Source organism: Salvelinus fontinalis, chromosome 35, assembly GCF_029448725.1.
Source record: "Salvelinus fontinalis isolate EN_2023a chromosome 35, ASM2944872v1, whole genome shotgun sequence".
In the NCBI taxonomy this organism is placed as follows: Eukaryota; Metazoa; Chordata; class Actinopteri; order Salmoniformes; family Salmonidae; genus Salvelinus; species Salvelinus fontinalis.
In genome coordinates, this window is record NC_074699.1 from 34,435,155 (window position 1) to 34,445,672 (window position 10,518).

At 58.2% G+C, this 10,518-nt stretch overlaps 1 pseudogene; it reads right to left on the reverse strand.

Moving 5' to 3' along the window:
- Positions 1-2,388: 2,388 nt before the first annotated feature.
- On the reverse strand, positions 2,389-3,180 carry LOC129834958 (skin secretory protein xP2-like; annotated as a pseudogene).
- Between the last annotated feature and the right edge of the window lie 7,338 nt (positions 3,181-10,518).

Below are 10,518 nucleotides of genomic sequence, written 5' to 3' on the forward strand. Positions count from 1 at the left end.
TTCAGAGGGGCAGGGGCAGGTAGACTACGCTTCAGAGGGGCAGGGGCAGGTAGACTATGCTTCAGAGGGGCAGGGGTAGGTAGACAACGCTTCAGAGGGGCAGGGGCAGGTAGACTACGCTTCAGAGGGGCAGGGGATTGGTAGACTACGCTTCAGAGGGGCAGGCACTGGTAGACTATGCTTCAGAGGGGCAGGGGCAGGTAGACTACGCTTCAGAGGGTCAGGGGCAGGTAGTCTATGCTTCAGAAGGGCAGGGGCAGGTAGACTACGCTTCAGAGGGGCAGGGGCAGGTAGACTACGCTATAGAGGGGCAGGGGCAGGTAGTCTATGCTTCAGAGGGGCAGGGGAAGGTAGACTACGCTTCAGAGGGGCAGGTGCAGGTAGACTATGCTTCAGAGGGGCAGGGGCAGGTATACTATGCTTCAGAGGGGCAGGGGCAGGTAGACTACGCTTCAGAGGGGCAGGGGCAGGTAGACTACGCTTCAGAGGAGCAGGGGCAGGTAGACTACTCTTCAGAGGGGCAGGGGCAGGTAGACTATGCTTCAGAGGGGCAGGGGCATTTGGACGACGCTTCAGAGGGGCAGGGGCAGGTAGACTAGGCTTCAGAGGGGCAGGGGCAGGTCTACTATGCTTCAGAGGTGCAGGGGCAGGTAGACTAGGCTTCAGAGGGGCAGGGGCAGGTATAATATGCTTCAGAGGGGCAGGGGCAGGTAGACTACGCTTCAGATGGGCAGGGGCAGGTAGATTACGCTTCAGAGGGGCAGGGGCAGATAGACTACGCTTCAGAGGGGCAGGGGCAGGTAGACTATTCTTCAGAGGAGCAGGGGCAGGTAGACTATTCTTCAGAGGAGCAGGGGCAGGTAGACTACGCTTCAGAGGGGCAGGGGCAGGTAGACTATGCTTCAGAGGGGCAGGGGATTGGTAGACTATGCTTCAAAGGGGCAGGGGCAGGTATACTATGCTTCAGAGGGGCAGGGGCAGGTAGACTCCGCTTCAGAGGGGCAGGGGCAGGTAGACTCCGCTTCAGAGGGGCAGGGGCAGGTAGACTATGCTTCAGAGGGGCAGGGGCAGGTAGACTACGCTTCAGAGGGGCAGGGGCAGGTAGACTACGGTTCAGAGGGGCAGGTAGACTATGCTTCAGAGGGGCAGGGGCAGGTAGACTACGCTTCAGAGGGGCATGGGCAGGTAGACGATGCTTCAGAGGGGCAGGGGCAGGTAGACTACGCTTCAGAGGGTCAGGGGCAGGTAGTCTGTGCTTCAGAGGGGCAGGGGCAGGTAGACTACGCTTCAGAGGGGCAGGGGCAGGTAGACTATATTCAGAGGGGCAGCGGATTGAAAGACTATACTTCAGAGGGGCAGGGGCAGGTAGACTATGCTTCAGAGGTGCAGGGGCAGGTAGACTACGCTTCAGAGGGGCAGGGGCAGGTATACTATGCTTCAGAGGGCCAGGTAGACTACGCTTCAGAGGGGCAGGGGCAGGTATACTGTGCTTCAGAGGGGAAGGGGCAGTTAGACTATGCTTCAGAGGGGCAGGGGATTGAAAGACTATACTTCAGAGGGTCAGGGGCAGGTAGACTATGCTTCAGAGGGGCAGGTAGACTATGCTTCAGAGGGGCAGGTAGACTATGCTTCAGAAGAGCAGGGGCAGAAAGACTATGCTTCAGAGGGGCAGGGGCAGGTAGACTATGCTTCAGAGGAGCAGGGGCAGGTATACTATGCTTCAGAGGGGCAGGGGCAGGTAAACTATGCTTCAGAGGGGCAGGGGCAGGGGCAGGTAGACTATGCTTCAGAGGGGCAGGGGAAGGTAGACTACGCTTCAGAGGGGCAGGGGCAGGTAGACTATGCTTCAGAGGAGCAGGGGCAGGTAGACTACGCTTCAGAGGGGCAGGGGCAGGTAGACTATGCTTCAGAGGGGCAGGGGATTGGTAGGCTATGCTTCAGAGGGTCAGGGGCAGGTATACTATGCTTCAGAGGGGCAGGGGCAGGTAGACTACGCTTCAGAGGGGCAGGGGCAGGTAGACTATGCTTCAGAGGGGCAGGGGCAGGTAGACTACGCTTCAGAGGGGCAGGGGCAGGTAGACTACGCTTCAGAGGGGCAGGTAGACTATGCTTCAGAGGGGCAGGGGCAGGTAGACTACGCTTCAGAGGGGCAGGGGCAGGTAGACTATATTCAGAGGGCCAGGTAGACTACGCTTCAGAGGGGTAAGGGCAGGTATACTGTGCTTCAGAGGGGCAGGGGCAGGTAGACTATGCTTAAGAGGGGCAGGGGAAGGTAGACTATGCTTCAGAGTGGCAGGGGATTGAAAGACTATACTTCAGAGGGGCAGGGGAAGGTAGACTATGCTTAAGAGGGGCAGGGGAAGGTAGACTATGCTTCAGAGGGGCAGGTAGACTATGCTTCAGAAGGGCAGGGGCAGGTAGACTATGCATCAGAGGTGCAGGGGCAGGTAGACTATGCTTCAGAGGAGCAGGGGTAGGTATACTATGCTTCAGAGGGGCAGGGGCAGGTAAACTATGCTTCAGAGGGGCAGGGGCAGGTAGACTATGCTTCAGAGGGGCAGGGGAAGGTAGACTACGCTTCAAAGGGGCAGGGGCAGGTAGACTATGCTTCAGAGGAGCAGGGGCAGGTAGACTACGCTTCAGAGGTGCAGGGGCAGGTAGACTACGCTATAGAGGGGCAGGGGCAGGTAGACTATGCTTCAGAGGGGCAAGGGCAGGTAGACTACGCTTCAGAGGGGCAGGGGCAGGTAGACTATATTTCAGAGGGGCAGGGGCAGGTATACTATGCTTCAGAGGGGCAGGGGAAGGTAGACTATGCTTAAGAGGGGCAGGGGAAGGTAGACTATGCTTCAGAGGGGCAGGTAGACTATGCTTCAGAAGGGCAGGGGCAGGTAGACTATGCATCAGAGGTGCAGGGGCAGGTAGACTATGCTTCAGAGGAGCAGGGGTAGGTATACTATGCTTCAGAGGGGCAGGGGCAGGTAAACTATGCTTCAGAGGGGCAGGGGCAGGTAGACTATGCTTCAGATTGGCAGGGGAAGGTAGACTACGCTTCAAAGGGGCAGGGGCAGGTAGACTATGCTTCAGAGGAGCAGGGGTAGGTAGACTACGCTTCAGAGGGGCAGGGGCAGGTAAACTATGCTTCAGAGGGGCAGGGGCAGGGGCAGGTAGACTATGCTTCAGAGGGGCAGGGGAAGGTAGACTACGCTTCAGAGGGGCAGGGGCAGGTAGACTATGCTTCAGAGGAGCAGGGGCAGGTAGACTACGCTTCAGAGGGGCAGGGGCAGGTAGACTATGCTTCAGAGGGGCAGGGGATTGGTAGGCTATGCTTCAGAGGGTCAGGGTCAGGTATACTATGCTTCAGAGGGGCAGGGGCAGGTAGACTACGCTTCAGAGGGGCAGGGGCAGGTAGACTATGCTTCAGAGGGGCAGGGGCAGGTAGACTACGCTTCAGAGGGGCAGGGGCAGGTAGACTACGCTTCAGAGGGGCAGGTAGACTATGCTTCAGAGGGGCAGGGGCAGGTAGACTACGCTTCAGAGGGGCAGGGGCAGGTAGACTATATTCAGAGGGCCAGGTAGACTACGCTTCAGAGGGGTAAGGGCAGGTATACTGTGCTTCAGAGGGGCAGGGGCAGGTAGACTATGCTTAAGAGGGGCAGGGGAAGGTAGACTATGCTTCAGAGTGGCAGGGGATTGAAAGACTATACTTCAGAGGGGCAGGGGAAGGTAGACTATGCTTAAGAGGGGCAGGGGAAGGTAGACTATGCTTCAGAGGGGCAGGTAGACTATGCTTCAGAAGGGCAGGGGCAGGTAGACTATGCATCAGAGGTGCAGGGGCAGGTAGACTATGCTTCAGAGGAGCAGGGGTAGGTATACTATGCTTCAGAGGGGCAGGGGCAGGTAAACTATGCTTCAGAGGGGCAGGGGCAGGTAGACTATGCTTCAGAGGTAGGGGAAGGTAGACTACGCTTCAAAGGGGCAGGGGCAGGTAGACTATGCTTCAGAGGAGCAGGGGCAGGTAGACTACGCTTCAGAGGTGCAGGGGCAGGTAGACTACGCTATAGAGGGGCAGGGGCAGGTAGACTATGCTTCAGAGGGGCAAGGGCAGGTAGACTACGCTTCAGAGGGGCAGGGGCAGGTAGACTATATTTCAGAGGGGCAGGGGCAGGTATACTATGCTTCAGAGGGGCAGGGGAAGGTAGACTATGCTTAAGAGGGGCAGGGGAAGGTAGACTATGCTTCAGAGGGGCAGGTAGACTATGCTTCAGAAGGGCAGGGGCAGGTAGACTATGCATCAGAGGTGCAGGGGCAGGTAGACTATGCTTCAGAGGAGCAGGGGTAGGTATACTATGCTTCAGAGGGGCAGGGGCAGGTAAACTATGCTTCAGAGGGGCAGGGGCAGGTAGACTATGCTTCAGATTGGCAGGGGAAGGTAGACTACGCTTCAAAGGGGCAGGGGCAGGTAGACTATGCTTCAGAGGAGCAGGGGTAGGTAGACTACGCTTCAGAGGGGCAGGGGCAGGTAGACTACGCTTCAGAGGGGCAGGGGATTGGTAGACTATATCTTTCAGAGGAGCAGGGGCAGTTAGACTATGCTTCAGAGGGGCAAGGGAAGGTAGACTACGCTTCAGAGGGGCAGGCACTGGTAGACTATGCTTCAGAGGGGCAGGGGCAGGTAGACTACGCTTCAGAGGGGCAGGGGCAGGTAGACTACGCTATAGAGGGGCAGGGGCAGGTAGTCTATGCTTCAGAGGGGCAGGGGAAGGTAGACTACGCTTCAGAGGGGCAGGTGCAGGTAGACTATGCTTCAGAGGGGCAGGGGCAGGTATACTATGCTTCAGAGGGGCAGGGGCAGGTAGACTACGCTTCAGAAGGGCAGGGGCAGGTAGACTACGCTTCAGAGGGGCAGGGGCAGGTAGACTACTCTTCAGAGGGGCAGGGGCAGGTAGACTATGCTTCAGAGGGGCAGGGGCATTTGGACGACGCTTCAGAGGGGCAGGGGCAGGTAGACTAGGCTTCAGAGGGGCAGGGGCAGGTATACTATGCTTCAGAGGGGCAGGGGCAGGTAGACTAGGCTTCAGAGGGGCAGGGGCAGGTATAATATGCTTCAGAGGGGCAGGGGCAGGTAGACTACGCTTCAGATGGGCAGGGGCAGGTAGATTACGCTTCAGAGGGGCAGGGGCAGGTAGACTATTCTTCAGAGGGGCAGGGGCAGGTAGACTATTCTTCAGAGGAGCAGGGGCAGGTAGACTACGCTTCAGAGGGGCAGGGGCAGGTAGACTATGCTTCAGAGGGGCAGGGGATTGGTAGACTATGCTTCAGAGGGGCAGGGGCAGGTATACTATGCTTCAGAGGGGCAGGGGCAGGTAGACTCCGCTTCAGAGGGGCAGGGGCAGGTAGACTACGCTTCAGAGGGGCAGGGGCAGGTAGACTATGCTTCAGAGGGGCAGGGGCAGGTAGACTACGCTTCAGAGGGGCAGGGGCAGGTAGACTACGCTTCAGAGGGGCAGGTAGACTATGCTTCAGAGGGGCAGGGGCAGGTAGACTACGCTTCAGAGGGGCAGGTAGACTATGCTTCAGAGGGGCAGGGGCAGGTAGACTATGCTTCAGAGGAGCAGGGGCAGGTATACTATGCTTCAGAGGGGCAGGGGCAGGTAAACTATGCTTCAGAGGGGCAGGGGCAGGGGCAGGTAGACTATGCTTCAGAGGGGCAGGGGAAGGTAGACTACGCTTCAGAGGGGCAGGGGCAGGTAGACTATGCTTCAGAGGAGCAGGGGCAGGTAGACTACGCTTCAGAGGGGCAGGGGCAGGTAGACTATGCTTCAGAGGGGCAGGGGATTGGTAGGCTATGCTTCAGAGGGTCAGGGGCAGGTATACTATGCTTCAGAGGGGCAGGGGCAGGTAGACTACGCTTCAGAGGGGCAGGGGCAGGTAGACTATGCTTCAGAGGGGCAGGGGCAGGTAGACTACGCTTCAGAGGGGCAGGGGCAGGTAGACTACGCTTCAGAGGGGCAGGTAGACTATGCTTCAGAGGGGCAGGGGCAGGTAGACTACGCTTCAGAGGGGCAGGGGCAGGTAGACTATATTCAGAGGGCCAGGTAGACTACGCTTCAGAGGGGTAAGGGCAGGTATACTGTGCTTCAGAGGGGCAGGGGCAGGTAGACTATGCTTCAGAGTGGCAGGGGATTGAAAGACTATACTTCAGAGGGGCAGGGGAAGGTAGACTATGCTTAAGAGGGGCAGGGGAAGGTAGACTATGCTTCAGAGGGGCAGGTAGACTATGCTTCAGAAGGGCAGGGGCAGGTAGACTATGCATCAGAGGTGCAGGGGCAGGTAGACTATGCTTCAGAGGAGCAGGGGTAGGTATACTATGCTTCAGAGGGGCAGGGGCAGGTAAACTATGCTTCAGAGGGGCAGGGGCAGGTAGACTATGCTTCAGAGGGGCAGGGGAAGGTAGACTACGCTTCAAAGGGGCAGGGGCAGGTAGACTATGCTTCAGAGGAGCAGGGGCAGGTAGACTACGCTTCAGAGGTGCAGGGGCAGGTAGACTACGCTATAGAGGGGCAGGGGCAGGTAGACTATGCTTCAGAGGGGCAAGGGCAGGTAGACTACGCTTCAGAGGGGCAGGGGCAGGTAGACTATATTTCAGAGGGGCAGGGGCAGGTATACTATGCTTCAGAGGGGCAGGGGTAGGTAGACTACGCTTCAGAGGGGCAGGGGCAGGTAGACTACTCTTCAGAGGGGCAGGGGCAGGTAGACTATGCTTCAGAGGGGCAGGGGTAGGTAGACAACGCTTCAGAGGGGCAGGGGCAGGTAGACTACGCTTCAGAGGGGCAGGGGATTGGTAGACTATATCTTTCAGAGGAGCAGGGGCAGGTAGACTATGCTTCAGAGGGGCAAGGGAAGGTAGACTACGCTTCAGAGGGGCAGGCACTGGTAGACTATGCTTCAGAGGGGCAGGGGCAGGTAGACTACGCTTCAGAGGGGCAGGGGCAGGTAGACTACGCTATTGAGGGGCAGTGGCAGGTAGTCTATGCTTCAGAGGGGCAGGGGAAGGTAGACTACGCTTCAGAGGGGCAGGTGCAGGTAGATTATGCTTCAGAGGGGCAGGGGCAGGTATACTATGCTTCAGAGGGGCAGGGGCAGGTAGACTACGCTTCAGAAGGGCAGGGGCAGGTAGACTACGCTTCAGAGGAGCAGGGGCAGGTAGACTACTCTTCAGAGGGGCAGGGGCAGGTAGACTATGCTTCAGAGGGGCAGGGGCATTTGGACGACGCTTCAGAGGGGCAGGGGCAGGTAGACTAGGCTTCAGAGGGGCAGGGGCAGGTATACTATGCTTCAGAGGGGCAGGGGCAGGTAGACTAGGCTTCAGAGGGGCAGGGGCAGGTATAATATGCTTCAGAGGGGCAGCGGCAGGTAGACTACGCTTCAGATGGGCAGGGGCAGGTAGATTACGCTTCAGAGGGGCAGGGGCAGATAGACTACGCTTCAGAGGGGCAGGGGCAGGTAGACTATTCTTCAGAGGAGCAGGGGCAGGTAGACTATTCTTCAGAGGAGCAGGGGCAGGTAGACTACGCTTCAGAGGGGCAGGGGCAGGTAGACTATGCTTCAGAGGGGCAGGGGATTGGTAGACTATGCTTCAGAGGGGCAGGGGCAGGTATACTATGCTTCAGAGGGGCAGGGGCAGGTAGACTCCGCTTCAGAGGGGCAGGGGCAGGTAGACTACGCTTCAGAGGGGCAGGGGCAGGTAGACTATGCTTCAGAGGGGCAGGGGCAGGTAGACTACGCTTCAGAGGGGCAGGGGCAGGTAGACTACGCTTCAGAGGGGCAGGTAGACTATGCTTCAGAGGGGCAGGGGCATGTAGACTACGCTTCAGAGGGGCAGGGGAAGGTAGACTATGCTTCAGAGGGGCAGGTAGACTATGCTTCAGAAGGGCAGGGGCAGGTAGACTATGCTTCAGAGGAGCAGGGGTAGGTATACTATGCTTCAGAGGGGCAGGGGCAGGTAAACTATGCTTCAGAGGGGCAGGGGCAGGTAGACTATGCTTCAGATTGGCAGGGGAAGGTAGACTACGCTTCAAAGGGGCAGGGGCAGGTAGACTATGCTTCAGAGGAGCAGGGGTAGGTAGACTACGCTTCAGAGGGGCAGGGGCAGGTAGACTACTCTTCAGAGGGGCAGGGGCAGGTAGACTATGCTTCAGAGGGGCAGGGGTAGGTAGACAACGCTTCAGAGGGGCAGGGGCAGGTAGACTACGCTTCAGAGGGGCAGGGGATTGGTAGACTATATCTTTCAGAGGAGCAGGGGCAGGTAGACTATGCTTCAGAGGGGCAAGGGAAGGTAGACTACGCTTCAGAGGGGCAGGCACTGGTAGACTATGCTTCAGAGGGGCAGGGGCAGGTAGACTACGCTTCAGAGGGGCAGGGGCAGGTAGACTACGCTATAGAGGGGCAGGGGCAGGTAGTCTATGCTTCAGAGGGGCAGGGGAAGGTAGACTACGCTTCAGAGGGGCAGGTGCAGGTAGACTATGCTTCAGAGGGGCAGGGGCAGGTATACTATGCTTCAGAGGGGCAGGGGCAGGTAGACTACGCTTCAGAAGGGCAGGGGCAGGTAGACTACGCTTCAGAGGAGCAGGGGCAGGTAGACTACTCTTCAGAGGGGCAGGGGCAGGTACACTACTCTTCAGAGGGGCAGGGGCATTTGGACGACGCTTCAGAGGGGCAGGGGCAGGTAGACTAGGCTTCAGAGGGGCAGGGGCAGGTATACTATGCTTCAGAGGGGCAGGGGCAGGTAGACTAGGCTTCAGAGGGGCAGGGGCAGGTATAATATGCTTCAGAGGGGCAGGGGCAGGTAGACTACGCTTCAGATGGGCAGGGGCAGGTAGATTACGCTTCAGAGGGGCAGGGGCAGATAGACTACGCTTCAGAGGGGCAGGGGCAGGTAGACTATTCTTCAGAGGAGCAGGGGCAGGTAGACTATTCTTCAGAGGAGCAGGGGCAGGTAGACTATGCTTCAGAGGGGCAGGGGCAGGTAGACTATGCTTCAGAGGGGCAGGGGATTGGTAGACTATATTTCAGAGGGGCAGGGGCAGGTATACTATGCTTCAGAGGGGCAGGGGAAGGTAGACTATGCTTAAGAGGGGCAGGGGAAGGTAGACTATGCTTCAGAGGGGCAGGTAGACTATGCTTCAGAGGGGCAAGGGCAGGTAGACTACGCTTCAGAGGGGCAGGGGCAGGTAGACTATATTTCAGAGGGGCAGGGGCAGGTATACTATGCTTCAGAGGGGCAGGGGTAGGTAGACTACGCTTCAGAGGGGCAGGGGCAGGTAGACTACTCTTCAGAGGGGCAGGGGCAGGTAGACTATGCTTCAGAGGGGCAGGGGTAGGTAGACAACGCTTCAGAGGGGCAGGGGCAGGTAGACTACGCTTCAGAGGGGCAGGGGATTGGTAGACTATATCTTTCAGAGGAGCAGGGGCAGGTAGACTATGCTTCAGAGGGGCAAGGGAAGGTAGACTACGCTTCAGAGGGGCAGGCACTGGTAGACTATGCTTCAGAGGGGCAGGGGCAGGTAGACTACGCTTCAGAGGGGCAGGGGCAGGTAGACTACGCTATTGAGGGGCAGTGGCAGGTAGTCTATGCTTCAGAGGGGCAGGGGAAGGTAGACTACGCTTCAGAGGGGCAGGTGCAGGTAGATTATGCTTCAGAGGGGCAGGGGCAGGTATACTATGCTTCAGAGGGGCAGGGGCAGGTAGACTACGCTTCAGAAGGGCAGGGGCAGGTAGACTACGCTTCAGAGGAGCAGGGGCAGGTAGACTACTCTTCAGAGGGGCAGGGGCAGGTAGACTATGCTTCAGAGGGGCAGGGGCATTTGGACGACGCTTCAGAGGGGCAGGGGCAGGTAGACTAGGCTTCAGAGGGGCAGGGGCAGGTATACTATGCTTCAGAGGGGCAGGGGCAGGTAGACTAGGCTTCAGAGGGGCAGGGGCAGGTATAATATGCTTCAGAGGGGCAGCGGCAGGTAGACTACGCTTCAGATGGGCAGGGGCAGGTAGATTACGCTTCAGAGGGGCAGGGGCAGATAGACTACGCTTCAGAGGGGCAGGGGCAGGTAGACTATTCTTCAGAGGAGCAGGGGCAGGTAGACTATTCTTCAGAGGAGCAGGGGCAGGTAGACTACGCTTCAGAGGGGCAGGGGCAGGTAGACTATGCTTCAGAGGGGCAGGGGATTGGTAGACTATGCTTCAGAGGGGCAGGGGCAGGTATACTATGCTTCAGAGGGGCAGGGGCAGGTAGACTCCGCTTCAGAGGGGCAGGGGCAGGTAGACTACGCTTCAGAGGGGCAGGGGCAGGTAGACTATGCTTCAGAGGGGCAGGGGCAGGTAGACTACGCTTCAGAGGGGCAGGGGCAGGTAGACTACGCTTCAGAGGGGCAGGTAGACTATGCTTCAGAGGGGCAGGGGCATGTAGACTACGCTTCAGAGGGGCAGGGGAAGGTAGACTATGCTTCAGAGGGGCAGGTA